Consider the following 16,695-nt stretch of genomic DNA (forward strand, 5'->3'; position numbering starts at 1 on the left):
AATAATAATAATAATAATAATAATTTATTTATACCCTGCCCTTCCCAGTTCAGAAAACCGGGCTTAGGGCGGCTAACAACAAATTTAAAACACTTAATTGTGATACAACAAAAAGCATGTCTTTTGCTGCTGGGTGCAGTTCATGAATGGTGCAAATGCAAAGCAGATCCCACAAGTCTGGAGTCTGCCTTCTCTTCTCCTAGAGGCACTGTCAATCTTCAGGAAGAGCTTTTTTTGGTGGTGGGGTGTGTGCCTATGTTGGGTGCTGCAGTGAGAGGGAGAAAAATCCCTTCTATCAGCTGTTCAGAGGATCCAACCCTATATATGAAGAATTGCATAAGCCTTTGGTGCAGGATAGCTAAGGAGAGTTTGCGAGCTTTAAGCACATCCAGCCAAGAAGCTCTTCAGATGGTAGGTAGGTAGATAGAATGCCAAAATGTCTGGGAAAATAATCTCAGGCAACGCAGTCTGGATGCTTGTGTCTGTGCATGTAGTTTTCAAAGGCTTGACATTGTTGTATGAAAGTATTTCAAGCTTAGGAGCGGAATCTTTACTTACTGGGAATATCACACGGACCCAACAGTTTTGCTGATCTCAGAGCAATTAACTGAACAGCAGTGTGATTATGTTTTAATTCAAACAAAAACCATATGAGCTATTAGTAAAAGATTATGGGTTATGAATAGAAGTACTGGGAAAGAAAATAGGGAACATCGTCAACAAAAGGAACCCAATGGATCAACGGAAGGTTTTACAGTAGGAAATAATTAATGCCCTAGATAATTTGAAAATACAAATTTGACCTTAGATGGAGCCTAAACTCTTATTATTGTTGCCACGGTATGAAGACTATAGTTTAATCTAATAATATAATGGCAAACCCTGTGAACAGAAGTTATTTATATGAAGGTATATATTTTATTGGCTACAAATAGCACAGTCCAAGTTAGAAGTTTCAGGGAGGGTTAAATGATTTCCTATAAGTTGCCATGTGAAGAAACTGAATAAAAAATTAAATGGTAAAAACAGAAGTGCAGTTAAATAATGGCTCACTCACGGCTCTGTATTTTTAAGTCTAAGCTGTACAAATAATGTTCCGTCAAACCCAGAACTGCTTGCCACATGTTGTCAGAACAACACCACACCTTCAGAACTTCTAAGATCTATTTTTTTTTAGCTACAAAACCCTGTTGAAGGGTCCATGGCAAAACCTTATAATATCAAAAATTTCAGTCTGGATGATTTCATCTCACTGTGCCCATGAGAAAGGGATAGAGAAATTCACTCCACCACGAAAACTGTGTTTGTCTCCGTGTGTGCATTCAGAATGACAAATTGCTGAAATTAAAGCCTTCTGTAGTCATTTAATCTTTCTGTTTGGTTGGCATTTGTCTGTCTCCTGAGACAATGGAAGGCTGCACTTTCGGAGCTGAAGTCAAACTGTTGGGGTGTTACAGCGCCTGCTGTGGCTGTAGAGACCAATATGGGAGAGACATGCTTTGTTGCAGCTGGGGCAGATGGCAGTGTCCAGTTGTGCTGATGCAGGTGTACATTGGTAGCTTGCTGTGCTGCTAAGACACTGTTGGCTGAGGGGCTTGTGTGACAACACCCCAGTGTACACAGGTTCCAGCTGAACAATCAATATCCTACAAAAAATGGAACTGATGTATCAGAGTTTATAAGCTTTGGGGTGTACACCAGCAGGATTCTCCACTGACAGAAACTTGCATTTGGATCTACACCCAACAGATAGTCTATTGAGAACATCAATTTAAAACCACAGTTGTAAATAAGTAAATAAGCACACCTGTATGTACAGTGGTCGATACACCTTTGTCCTCAGTTCCTTGCTGTTGCAGCATGTCTTACGGTGAGGACAAAAGAACACTCATAATTCTAAATAAATTAAAATGTCTATCTCCATCCCCCACCCCCACAAAAGAACACAAAGAGCTTGGTTTATTTGTAACTAGTGGCAGTTTATGCAGTCTTCAGTATTTATGCCCTGCCTGATTTAGTTCCAGTACTGAAAAGAGAGAAGGGCAATGTAAGGAAAATGAAAAGGCAGATCTAAATGCTTGTTTGGGATTGATACTGCTCTTCTTAGTCAGAAGATACAGACTTTCAAAAAGTGGTTTTTTTAAAGGAAAAGTAGAATTAAAAAATATATGAGTCCCTTAAACATAATGGAATATGAGCAAAATTATTTTCCACTTCAACTATACCTTCTGAAGGAAGGTTTTATTGATGTGATTTCACCAGACATTCCTTTTTGGGGGGTGCCTGAACAAGGCAATTCTAATGACTCCTTGGTCTAGTCTCTAAAGCACTAAATTTTGTCAGCCCTGAAGTTAATTTATAGTGTGGTGCACAGCCATGTAGCTAATATCTCCCATTAATAACTGTGTGCATGTCTGATTTTCCACACTCTTTGCTGAAATATATAATCCTTTATTCCCCAAATAAAATGGAGAGGTCAACAAAATAGTGGGAGGCTGTGCGGTTTCTTCACGGTCTGCTCTTTTTGTCCTGTCACTAGTGAGATTGCCGAAGTCCATAATTCCCTGTTCCTAAAATGTATTTGTCCACAAGGTAATGTTCAGCAGTATTACAAATAGAGTGGCATTTCTTGCAAAGGTTCTTCTCTGTCTCAGAAAGTAGAATGGGCTTCTGCATATGTGTGGTCATTCAATTGAAAAGCATGGTTGAAAGCAATTTTGGGGTACACTTTTCAATGAAGAAATTTTCACAGAAATACACCTGCAATGTATGCTCTCTAATTACCTGTCACCTGTGCAGTAGTAAACAATGCCCCCAAATTTCAGCCACTTACTATTTTACAGGTTTCTTTCTGTATATAAAAAACACCTGAGACCATCTTTATAAATCTTACAAACTCACTTCTCCATCTTCCTTTACTCTGGCAATGGGGTGTAATAATATTCTGTGCTGTTTTTCAAACAAAAACTCACTGAGTGAAGGAGGCAAGTGTCTGATACACAGGGCAACATGAGCAGCACAGTGCCAAATCCAAAAGCTGTGGGTGTGAAGGAAGAGTCTTTCTAAACAAAGCTTAAGCGAGGTTTTAGAGCATGTGAGTTGCAACATCAAAATGGAAGTAAAACACAGCAGCAGCAAGAATTCTCATTGCAAAGCATTGGAAGACACAAGACTTACCCACCTTGGAAGAATGGCAGATGCAACTAATAGACTATATGGAAATGGCAGAAATGCCTGGCAGAATCCAAGACCAGGGAGAAGAGTTGGTGGAAGAAGATTAGAGGAAATTTAAAACTTATTTACAGAAATATTGTAAAATTTTTGAATGCTGATGACATTGAAAGGAATTGAAGGGGTTCTAGCAACAAGGTAAAATGTAAGATGGGATTGATAATAGATAAACTAATAGGATATGAATTTGCTGAACCAATTCTTAAAAATTATACAAAAAAGGGAGGCGTGAGGAAGTCAGGAAAATAAGTTAACTAAAGATGAGAAATCAAAAAAGAGGGAGTTTTCTTTTCTTTTATATGTGTTTTTTCTTCTTCTTTTTTGTGTTTAATGTTTGTATTTTTGTATTTTGTAATTTTGTATTTTTCTGTTTTTGTACTTTTCTGAACTTTTCTATTGATAAAACCTAATAAAATATTAAAAAACCAAACAAAAAACCCCCAAAATGGAAGTAAAACAGAGAATATGAGAGATATCCTGTGTGAGTCATTAGATAAGAACAGAAGAATAATGTGCTACATCAGGCCATTGGCTCATTTGGTCCAGCGTCTATTTCTCACAGCTAGTAGCCATGGAAGGCCATCTCCTCATTCTCAGAACAGACCCTTTGAAGACCGTGAACACACATAACTCAAGTTACTTTTATAAGATTGGTGGTGAACCTTAGGCCAGCAGGTGAATGCAGCACTCTACATCTCCCTGTCTGGCCTTCAAAACTCTTCCCAGGCCACGTTGCATTTCACACCCTCCTTAGATGTATCTGTCTGGCTGGAATGTGCCCTTGAACTCTGATAACTCTCTGCCCTGACTGGAAGACAGAAAAGGGGTGCTCTCTCACTCTCTCTAGGTAGAAACTAACCTGGTGTACTAAGGTAAAGATAAAGGTAAAGGTATCCCTGACCATTAGGTCCAGTTGCGGACGACTCTGGGGTTGCGTGCTCATCTCGCTCTATAGGCCAAGGGAGCCGGCGTTTGTTCGCAGACAGCTTTTGGGTCATGTGGCCAGCATGACTAAGCCGCTTCTGGTGAACCAGAGCAGCGCACGGAAACACCGTTTACCTTCCCGCCGGAGCGGTACCTATTTATCTACTTGCACTTTGATGTGCTTTCGAACTGCTAGGTTGGCAGGAGCAGTGACCGAGCAACAGGAGCTCACCCCCTCACGGGGATTCGAACTGCCAACCTTCTGATTGGCAAGCCCTAGGCTCTGTGGTTTACACCACAGCGCCACCCGCATCCCTGTTGTACTAAGGTAACATATATATTAATTGCTCTACTCCCTTTTGCCTGTTTCTATCCACCCCTAGTATATGGCCCTTGGAAGACTACCATGAAGGAATGTGGCCCTTGGTTCCCTGCGATAGTTGCAAACTGAAATCCTTCACCCAGAGCCACTGACACATTATTTACAAAGTGTATTTTACAGCCACTTTGGTGGTTATTCTATTCCATTTGAATGTTCCGTAAACTGCCCTGGGACCCCTTGAGGCGAAGAAATGGTTTAAAAATGAAATGAATAAATAAATCATTTTGGTAGGGCTTTATTTTATTGTTTGGATGTCCTGGTTTGGTGGTTGTCTTGCTACAATAACGAAAAGACTCTAATAATGATGCTTCCATGTTTTGTTTGCCTTTTATCTCATGTACAGACTTTGCAGTTCTCTTGGCAGGTGTTAAAATGTTTCTTCCCACATGAGGGCATCAGAGCTGTTCCAACAAGCTAAGGGGACAGTCTCTTGGCTCTTTACTACAGAAATCATGAAGAATTTGAGCATGTGAGGTGCATTTGCTCTTACAAGCCTTTTCTAGTTTGCACTTCTGGTAGACTTATCCATTTTCGATGTAGGAAGGAAGGCTTCATAAAATCAATTTACATCCTTTCTTTGCTAACCATGAAAATCAGACACAGATCTATATATACTGATCATATGTGAACTGTTAGAGGCTGTCCTGGATGGCCGCTACCTTGCCATTAATAGCAACTTGCTACAAACAGACCCTTATTTAAAGCACAGCAATGTGGCCCCTGAAATAGTAAATATAAGCAACTGAGCTAAATGATGTTTATTTTAACTATTGGCTTAGAATGTGGCCCCACTGAGGAAATGTATAGGAAAGGGCTATTTAGAGAGATGCATACACGGCAAATTGCATCCTTTGTGTCAAGAACTACTATTGCTACCCCCCCCCCGCCCCCGCAATAAGCCATAAGTGAGAATATTAAAGAAAGACATTCAAGAGGAACTGGGCAGAGACATTTCCCCAGTAGACACTCATAGGGCCTCTCAGCCACTTTAGACCTTTTGGGTCCTGAAAATCTGGGGCTGTCCCAGGAAAATAGGGACACTTGGAGGGTCTGCAAGGATGTTGAACTTGGAAGACACTCTCTGAGATCACCTGGAGCTCTATGACATTTAGAAGCCTACACACAGCGTGACAGGAAATCCTCACAGCTGGAAATTTGATTGCATCAATGCAGAAGAATCTTACATTCATGCATTTATGCTTTACACAAAGTGCAAGATATTAAAAAACAAACAAACCACACCCCTAACACTAACACCCTATGCTCTGTCACTTTGAGGAATCTACTACTCAACCACAACCAAAACAAGACCAGCCCACTCATGAAGGGGACTGAAGGAGTCACATTGGGTGGTGGAATCCTGCAGGGCAGCACCCTGCAAGCACCCCACCTGACCATCGCTACTGGGGTTGCATGGCTGCAGTAGCAGCTTCTGGCAAGATCTCATGGAATCTCGTAAGCTCTTGCTGGAAGCTGCCACTGCAGAGCCCTGGTAAGTGAGACTTCAGTGCTGGGGGCAGGTGATATCTTCCTGCTTTGCCTCAGGCGGCAAAACAGGATGGGCTGCTTCTGACCCCAGCAAACCTGCTGCTTTCATTCTCCTCTTTGGAATGGGCAATCATTAGTGTTTCATTCCTTGTATTTCCATCTCCCCATTTCCTAAATCTTGCTATCTTTCTGTCCATGCTCAGACCCAAGCTGCTGACATTTGCATTTGAGCATTTCCTAGGGGCACCTAGACCTCTATTTTGACTGGAGTCATATTCTAACTAACCATTTTTCCTGTTCTGCAGACATTGCATTTGGTAATTAAGCCACAAAGCCATTTTACATTGAAACAGCATTTTGGCACTGTAAATAAGGAAACAGTTGTACTTTGAGCTGAAGGTGGGACTCAGTGGTTTCTGCTAATTCCCCAAGAAATTAAGGCAAGCAAGGTAAGGTGCAATCTTGCTCCAGGCAGGCAACAACTTTGGATAAAAGATCTCAAATTGTCATCCCTCCATTGTCACCTGAACATCAACAACTCGCCCTCTGCTGTAATGTTTTGGGGTAGGGTTACATCTACCCCCCACAAAATATAATGAAACAAATAAAACAAGCCCACTCCCAAATACAGCACAATACAATACAAAGGATGTGGGTGGCGCTGTGGTGTAAATCACTAAGCCTTGGGCTTGCCGATCGGAAGGTCGGCAGTTCGAATCCCCGTGATGGGGTGAGTTTCTGTTGTTCGATCCCTGCTCCTGCCAACCTAGCAGTTCGAAAGCATGTCAAAGTGCAAGTAGATAAATAGGTACCACTCTGGCGGGAAGGTAAATGCTGTTTCTGTGCGCTGCTCTGGTTTCGTTGCGCCAGAAGTGGCTTAGTCATGCTGGCCACATGACCTGGAAACTGTATGCCAGCTCCCTCGGCCAATAAAGCAAGATGAGCGCCGCAACCCCAGAGTTGTCTGCGACTGGACTTAACGGTCAGGGGTCCCTTTACAATACAATACAATACAATACAATACAATACAATACAATACAATACAATACAATACAATACAATACAATACATATCAACAGTCTGGATAGTACATAGGGGAACACTAATAGTTCAAGCCAAGGAGAAGAGAGGCATCTCCAATGAGCACCAGATGTAAAGAGACAACATTTGTCTCCCTGAGATTCCCCCGTGGGCCGGATGTCGCGCGTGCATAATTTACATGATTTACAGCTTCTGCGTGTGCGCACCTGTGACTTTCGGCATCTGCGTCTGCACAGATGTGATTTCCAGTGCTGCGGAACTGAGTCCCTGTGCTGCACTGCGCTGCTTTAGCACAGCGCACGAGCGGGTGGCTCAGTTTGGGGGCGGCTCATGGGCCAGTCAAACAACCTCCACGGGCCGCTTCTGGCCCATGGACCTTAGGTTGCTGACCCCTGTATGAGTCCACAGGAAAAGAACCAGTTCTCTTATCCCATGCTACATTTATTCAGCATCCTTTGGATAGGGATTTACTCAAGATATTTTTGGAATTCCAATAATATTTCCACATGGTCACTCCTGTCTACACACACTCAATTAACTACAAAAAGTTGGGGTGGGGCAGGAAAACTGACTCTATTTTGTCCTAATAAAGTATCCATTGGTTTTCTTGGATCAGTCTGTTATTTCCTGGATTCTCCATATCCTGTTAAAAATGAAAAAAAAGGAAATATCTGCATTATGTTGGTTGCTTTTGAATTCTCTGGTAATTTCAGAGACATTGCATGCTTTTATTAGATTTTCAGTGACTTCACATTTAAGTTCTTTAAGAAATGTGGTTAGACGCTATTAAGACCCAGTGACGATACACTAGAAATTTCATGTAGGTTGAAGTCCAGATTTGTCAAATTATTTTGAATGTTGCAATGTGGTAGTGTTTGCATTGTAATTAAAAATATACTGTCTTAATGCAGTCAAGCCACAGTTGTCATTTATATACCACTTGTTTCACAAATACACTTCTGTACAAAGCAATAAACAGTCTACAATAATAATACATATTTATAAAACATAATACAATAGTTAAAACATCACTGCAACATAACACTAATAATTAAATTATTAACCATTCATTTAAACAATGAGCATAAAGTCCCTCAATAGACAAATCAACATTTTACACCCTGAAGTAGCCCCCAAGGGCTGATGGCAAAAATATATTTCAAACCTTCCCCTGAAAATTTTATACCAATTTTATACCCACTTCACAGTTCTAAGGCTCCTAGAGTGGGACGAGGCTGGTAGTCATCCCTTGATGGAAAATAGAGACCAGGGTCATATGAAACACTAAGTCAAACCATGGTTTGGTGCAACCAAGCCGACATGCAGGCTCCTAGAGCAGATACTATGGGCTCCGCACCCTTCCACAGATCCTACTGATACAGGGCATGGAGCTAAGCCATAATTTGACACAGAATTACACCTGTATCAGGCTTGTGGTTTGTCTCCCTGAGAGAAACTCAAGTGGTAAGCCAAGAACAGACCTTGGTTACAGCTCTTGGTTATCTGGACCAAGACAAACCATACTCCTGAGTTGGGATGTAATGCTAAGTCAAATGATGACTTAGTCCTGAGTAGTATGGCAGCAGCAGGACTAGAGAAGAAATGCTGTAGCTCCAAACTTCATTCTGGGAACCTGGACATTTATTTGTTCATGCTAAGTCATGGATTGGCTCAGTGTTACTTGTGAACTGAGTCCGAGGTTCCTTACCCTTTACTGTTCTCATCGTTCTGCCATTGCTGAGACCAGAGAATTACCTAAATTCTACTCTGAAATGAAATAGGTCTAAGGTTGTCCACTGTCTGGATTGTCCACCTTTCAAGAACCCCATATTTGCTGTTCTTATCTCCTTAAAATTAAGAGTGTACAAACACCATGAATAAACATGACATTGTCTCACCCTTCATTTTCCAAATATCACCGTTCATTTTTAAATGTATTTGTGAATGAAAGTACAAAGGAATTTTCTGTTAGAGGAATTCTCATTTAAACTGAATAAAATACAATAAATAATTTCCCCTAAATATTAGCCACTCCCTTGTTTTTTATATCTCTCCCTAAAGACCTTGCAGGTCTTATCCTGTTGAACTCTTGGAAAGATTATTCGCATGGGATCAACAGATAAAGCATGAAGCTTCCTCGATTAAAGGAAGGAAGGTTGTGATAGCATCTTAGGCACTATAACAGCTTCAGCTGATGCAAATAGAGAATCCCTCCCAGTCTCCAATAAAGCATGTACTTATTGATTTTTTTTTTGCAGATTTCCCTATCGCTGTAGCAAGAATATAGTGAAACTAATTATATTCTTAATTTGAAAACCCAAAAGGGCAAAAAGCAGTAAGCAGCATATGCAGCATACAATATTATTGTCGACTCATCACTCAGTCTTCATAAGCTTCTGGCTTCAGCCATCCCTGACTATTTGGTCTTTCAAGGCATTTGAAGGAAAGCCTAAAGGTTGAGTCCAAGAAGGCTTTGAAATCATGTGGAAAAGAGTTGGTCATGTGGGTGGGATGATCACTGCCAGTAGGTGCCGCCCCATTCCAAGAACCAGGCCTTATTTGTGCCAACACAACCATGCCAGCCCAACCTCATTTGAAACAGTATTTGGGTTTCTGGATGACACCAGTGTGGTATAATGGGTAGAGTATTAGTCTAGCGCAGTCTGGCTCACCCATGAGGCAGGAGCCACAGGGGCAACAGATCCTGATCTAGATCTTTAGTCCCTCTGGACTTCCGGGTTGGCGCCATCGCTGAATGGCGGACTCCCTCCGAGCTCCGGAGGGAGTCGGCTCGACAGGGGCTGGGTCCTACCGCGCCGGCGACGCGGGGACCCTTAAAAACCACGGGAACGGATCCCGTGGACATGGTGACTCGGCTGGCACCGTTATCGCCCTCCCGGCTCGTGAAGGAGCCTTTTTAAAGGCTACGGATCGGGCGCCGGGGAGTGGCGTGGTGCTTTGAGTCCTCCGCTTCCCCTGCCGAGCGCAGCCGCATGCCATTCGGCGGAGAGCGCTGGCTTCTTCCAAAGGAAATTTGGACAATTAACAACAACCCGTGAGTAATTGGGCAACCGGGTATAAAAGGAGGAAAAAAGAAATTTTTTTCCGGATTCGGCACGAGCGGGAGGGGATCCAAAAAGGAAGTCAGTCCCCTCCCTGATTGTAAACATGCTAAAACAAGGACTGGGAAACCAAGATCGATTTAGAAGTTTATTGATGATAAAAATTATTAACTCCACGATGTGAATTACAAGAATTGTGCTGGAGGAGAAGAGAGGAGGGTGAGAGGAAAAAGGCAACCCCCCCCCCTGGGAACCGGGGCGATTCGGAGAGCCTGGTGAAGAGAGATGGAGAATTTGACAGCTGTCAAAGGAGCTGTCAAAGCTAGAGAATATAAAGAGGACTTTGTTACAAGTTTTCTGCTGGTGAATTTTGTTACAATTTGATACAAATATGGACACAAATTGCCAGGGAAGAAGAAATAACAATTTGACTTTTGGTTTAAAGGATACAAAGTTATTGCAATCCCCCTAGAGGGGCTTTGGGACATTACAAGTGTCGTATGTGGAAAACTACTCTGGGATGTACACAGGTTTTATCTCCTGGGAAAGCTGTAAAACTGAAATATTATTTTGTCTACAGAGGTGACTATAACACAATAGAATCTTCTATTGAAGCAAGAAAGGAACTGGACGTAAGTCTTTGTCCCTGAATAACAAACCTCTGTAGAGACACTAAATTTTGGAACAAGAATGTTTAACAGCTGAACAAGATAGAAATCCGAGAAAGCAAGAAATAAAAGAGCAAAGGACTATCTACGACATGGAAAGAATAATCAGAGGAGCAACAAATGATTAAGGAAAACCAAAGGCCTTTATTAGACTGGACTTTTGAAGTTAAACATTACCAAAATAACTAAATTTAAAGAAAACCGGCAAGATGGATTGAGATAAATTTTAGCTGTGGACTTAAGATCTCCAGGCCGACAACATACAGACAGATGGACATGGGGAATCTAAACCGGGGAAGGGAGGGGGAATCTTAGAATCCAAAGGCTATGTAATCAATTTTTTGAACTTTCCTGTATTTTCTATCTTATACTCTTTACAACTTTGATCTTATATGTTTTTGTTTTACTTTTTATCTTTTTTAAGAAAGGGGGAACTCGTGGAAGGAAACGAGAACTGATCTTGGGGGGAAAATTGTGTATTATTTTAAGATAAGGAATGTTGTCAAGATTGTGTAAATTTAAATTGGCTTATGAGTAAAATGTATTAGGTTTAATTTGGGAATGAGAGCTTGTGGAACCAACTTAAGGAAAGGGGAATACAGTCGGGAGGGAAAGGAGGAAGTCCCAGAAAGAAGGTTATGAAAAGAAGGGTTTAAATTTGTTTCTCTGTCTCTTTTTTTCTTTATCTTTTTTTCTTATTTTTCTTATTCTGTTTTTATTGGAAATTCTAATAAATATGATTTTTTTAAAAAAATAGATCTTTAGTCCCTCTGTTATGCCTGATGTAACTCTTCACTCACCCCATCTTCTCTGGTGGGGCCTCCTGCTATTTTGTGGCCCATCTCAGGGGCCAAAATGTCCTGAGCTAGTCCTGGCCTAGGGCCTTGGAAACACAGGTTCAATACCCTGCTCAAGCTACGAAGCTAACTGGGTAGGATAAAATGGGATGGAAGAAAACCACAAACCTACCCTTAGCTCCTTGAGGGAAAGGTGGATGATAAAAGTAATAAATAATTCCCAACAGCTGAGTGCATTGTAACAGTTGTACTAGAGTTGAAATCAAGGTTGCCAGATTGGCAATTTGGAGAATCCTTTCACCTTTCCTTCTAGTACAAAAGACATTGATGGAACCAGTGAAGCATGGATCAGGAAATGCAGAGCACAACATTAATGCTGACATGGCATGATGGCAATCTTGGTTGTTGCTTTGAGTTTCCCTTCAGTAAGGATGTGGGCCTCCTTATCCCCACTGCTGATGATGGCAGTGGCTTCTTACTACTTCAATTCCTGCTCCGTGTTTTGGTGGTTTTAAAAGGAAAATACTTTCTAGACTGGCAATCTAGAAAGCCTACTGAAATTAGGAACTCTGGACCAGGTTACCTGAAAGATCGTTTTGCTCCGTTGCCAAGCAAGGGCATTAAGATCAATGAATGAGTCATGCCACAGCCTAATGTTATCAACTTGTGGTAACATGGAGGTGGTTTTTTCCTGCTGGTGGCACTGGCATTGAACTCTCTGCTGAAAAATGAGAGGTCCCATCTGCACTGGGATTCCACCAGCTATTGTAGAGACACTTGTTTATACAGTGGAACCTCGGTTTTCGAATGTAATCCATTCCAGAAGTCCGTTCGACTTACGAAACCTTTTGAAAATCAAGGATCAAATTCAAGGGACTTCCGGGGAGGCACCTCCGACAATGGCTGGATTCCTCTGATCGAGAGGAATCAGCCCCGTGGAAATCTGGGTCTGGCCGCCACAGCGAAGGCGGAGACCCATTAAAAATCACAGGCGGGAGAAGCCTGTGAGCGTGGGATTCGGTGGGCACCTTTCCCCCCACTCACGGGAAACCCGATTTCGGGGATCCGGAGCGATGTGGGGTGAGCGGCGCGGTGCTTCGAATCATCTGCTTCTTCCACGGAGCGAAGCCGCATAGCTGTTGTCGGAGAGCGCTGACTTTTTCCTGTGGACAATTTGACTCTAAAGTAACTGCCCGTGAGTAGAGCTTAATCGGGAAAATTGGATTTTTAAAAACGTCTAATTTGGCATTGAAACGGGGAAGGTTCAATACAGGAAGTCCGCCTTCCCCTTTTGTAAATAGACTGAAGCAATTGAGGCTGCAAGCTGGAGACTTGGAAAGCCTTTTGTAAAGACTAAATTTCCATAAGTAAAGAATATAATTCCCCCCTTGGAGGCAGGAGAAGAGGGGGGGGGGAGGAAGTTGTGGACTGAGTTTGCCTGCGGAAGAGACCAAGAGAGGCAAAATACCGCCGCTCGGACCCTGGGAACGGGCTGCTAGTAGGTCCGACGTTTGGTGGGATGTTTATTGACAGCGTTTGGATCGTTCATTGACAGCTAGCATAAGAGAAGATACATTGTTTCTACTGTCTCCAGCAGTGAAAGTAACTTTGAAATTAGTTTTGGGTCGTTTCAACTGTGCCTATAAGAGGATATTATGTATCAATACAAATAGAAACTGTTTCCCTCTAGTGGAAGTTCTTGAAACTGGCGGCTACATAAGATCTGGGCTGGGAAATTTCCAGCGGTAAGATAACACCCGTGAGACTGTGAGATTGACCTTGAATCTATTGAGTGTTATGGCAGATGGGAAAGACGGAATGACGCCAGAAGAGGCCTTAGCGGTCGTATTAGTGAAAATAAATGACTCACTGGAACAACTTCACAAGAAAATGGACGTGATAAATATGAAAGTGGATGCTGCAAATATTAAAACTGACTTAATGGTAGAAAGTTTAAATAACCTGGGACAAAAAGTGAATACTAATATAGAAACCACCCAGAAATTGATACAGGAATCTATCCTGATACGGCAAACTGCGGATGAAGTTAAGGAGAAAACCCTTGCTGCTGAAGTTAAAGTAATTCAACTGGAGAGAGTCCCATCCATTCAAGGACAACTTTATGAATTCAAGCTGACACTGGTTATGACTGAACTTAAAGAGAAACAGATGAAATTGAGGATCAGAGCCCTACCCGAGGAAAATGTGAATTTACTCAAGGGCAATTGTGAAGGACGTTGGCTTGAAGAGAAGGGGGGATTTGGAAACAGGGTTAAATTGGAAGTGGTTATTGTTGGGCTGAGTTGTGGTGGGGATGAGGGTTGCTGTGATGTTGGGGATGCTGTTTTTGTTTCAAACATTGCAAACTTTGGATGGGAGGGATTGTTCCAGGAGGTGGCAGAGGGACGTCTCTAGATTTGTTTGGCAGGGCAGGAAGCCCCGAGTAAAACTTAAGATATTAACAGATGCTAAAGAAGGAGGTGGACTTGCCTTGCCAGACCCCTAAGTTTTGTTGTGAATCATCTGCTTTTTGCTGGCTGAGAGAATCGGCAGAATCCGAGACCAGGGAGAAGAGCTGGTGGAAGAAGACTGGAAGTTTAAAGACTATTTATAGAAATATTGCCAAATTAATGAATGTTAGAACATAGTTGGAATGAAGTTATATGGCTTTAGCAGAAATGTTATAAGGAATTAAGTATAAATAGATCAATATAGTATTAAAGGGAACAAAATAAGGTTAGAATGCGTTAAGATAATTATAGGATAGAAAACAGGGGAAGATGGAAAGGAATTGCTGAAATAATTAATTGATGTGGAATACAAAAAGGGAGGTGTGAGGAAGTCGTGGAAATAAGCAAACGAAAGATATGACATTGAAATTGTTTAATATGTTTTAAATGGTCTTTGTTTTGTTTTATTTGTCTTATGTGTTAGTTTTGTAGTGTTTTTGTATTGTATTTTTGTATTTTTTTGTTTTATGTTTACTTTTCTGTTTGTAGTGTTTAAATTTTAATTTTTGGAAACTCAATAAATATTATTTTTTTAAAAAAGAAAATCAAGGATCAAAGGGCTGTCAGCAAGTTCAATGGGAAAAAAGAAAAGAAAAACGCACCTCAGACTTCTGAGGCTTGTTCGAAAATTCATTTCTGGGTTTTCAGTGTTTGGCTTCCAAAATGATCGGCAGCTGAGACATTCGAAAACCAAGCTTTGACTCAGGGCCAGATTTAGGTTTGATGAGGCCCTAAGCTACTGAAGGTAATGGGGCCCTTTATATGTTCCTTTGTCTGACAAGGTAAAAACACATAAAATGTTCAAAAATCATATTGTCAGAAAAGCAATATTTATAGTCTGGACAAAGTATAAAGACTTATTAGAAAGTAAGACCCCGAGATGGTTATCACCAGTGGAGGCCAAGGCTCGGAAAAACCCCAATATGGAGGCCGGCTGGCCGACATATGGGGAAATAATAGAAAAAATTGGAGACAATTGGAGGTTACAGAGTTATGAAAGACTAAAGGATAAGGTGCAAGATTGGTTTCATTATGCCCAAATTCATGAGGTGTTTAAGATGGATAAAAAAACAGGCTTCCAGGTGGAAAAATCGAAACTAGAGACAGAATTGTTAGAACCAAAGACTAAGTTGTTATCAAGAATGTATAACTTGCTGCTTAAATGGAATACTCAGGATGAGACAGTTAAATCAGCCATGATAAAATGGGCACAAGACATTGGGCACAACATTATGTTCGAAGACTGGGAAAAGTTATGGACCACCGGTATGAAATTTACGGCATGTAATGCCTTGAAAGAAAACATTATGAAAATGATATACAGGTGGTACATGACCCCAGTCAAGCTGGCAAAAATATATCACTTGACTGATAATAGATGTTGGAAATGCAAGGAGGCTGAAGGGACATTCTTTCACCTATGGTGGACCTGTCCTAAAGTGAAGGCCTTCTGGGAAATGATTTATAATGAGCTAAAAAAGGTGTTTAAGTACACCTTCCCTAAGAAACCAGAGGCCTTCCTTTTGGGCATAGTCGGCCAAAAGGTGTTAAAGAAGGATAGAACTTTTTTATGTACGCAACTACAGCAGCAAGAATTCTCATCGCAAAACATTGGAAGACTCAAGATTTGCCCACATTGGAAGAGTGGTAAACACAGTTGATAGACTACATGGAATTGGCTGAGATGACTGCCAGGATCCGAGATTTGGGAGAAGAAGCAATGGAGGAGTATTGGAAAAAAATTAAGGACTATTTGCAAAAGCTTTATAAATTATATGAATTATAAGAATTCGCACGACTTGGAAGGACTAGCTCCAGCAATGAGAGTAGAGGACATTGAAACTAAATAATAAATTAATGAAAGGACCAAGGTTTAAATGTTTGAAATGTTATTATATTGGCTTTTTAGAGTAAATTGGCAATAAGTAATTTAAACTAAAATGTAAGTTTTGAAAGTAGAAAAGAAACGCATGAAACAAGGTTATAATTTGCTGATATTTTTATTGTTAAGAATGCATTGTGAGGGAGATGTGGGGAAGTCCGATAGTAGACTGAAACAAGCTTTGAAATGATCAATTCTTTTTTCTTTTTTTTCTTTGTAGCTGATGTTTCTTTGTGCAATTGATTGAATATTTCTATCTGGAAAAAAAGCAATAAAATATTTTTAAAAAAATATATGTCCCTTTGTCAACAACAAATTGTCACTGTTTTTTTGTGTTGAATATATGTTATATGGTAATTTATGGACTTAATAGGTATCTCAAGCCATTTGCACATAACAAAATAGGAGCCTACACAACACAAAACACTGTTGTTGTATCTAGGTTTTATTTCATTTGTTTTTTATCTTATAATTTGGAAATGTACATCCTGTGGGTTTTTTCCTTTAATTTTTTTTTGAGGGCCCCCAAGAGAGTGGGGCCTTAAGCTATAGCTTGTTTAGCTTATACGTAAATCCGGACCTGCTTTGACTGTATACACATTCCCTTGATCTCCCAACCTGCACCTCCTGCTTTAACTGCAATGCCCTTTTAGTGTGCTTGTTTTATTGTGTGTTTTAATTATAGATGCTTATATTTTTAATGACTGCAC

The sequence above is a fragment of the Podarcis vaucheri genome (assembly GCF_965113315.1).
Source record: "Podarcis vaucheri genome assembly, chromosome: 11".
NCBI lineage: Eukaryota > Metazoa > Chordata > Lepidosauria > Squamata > Lacertidae > Podarcis > Podarcis vaucheri.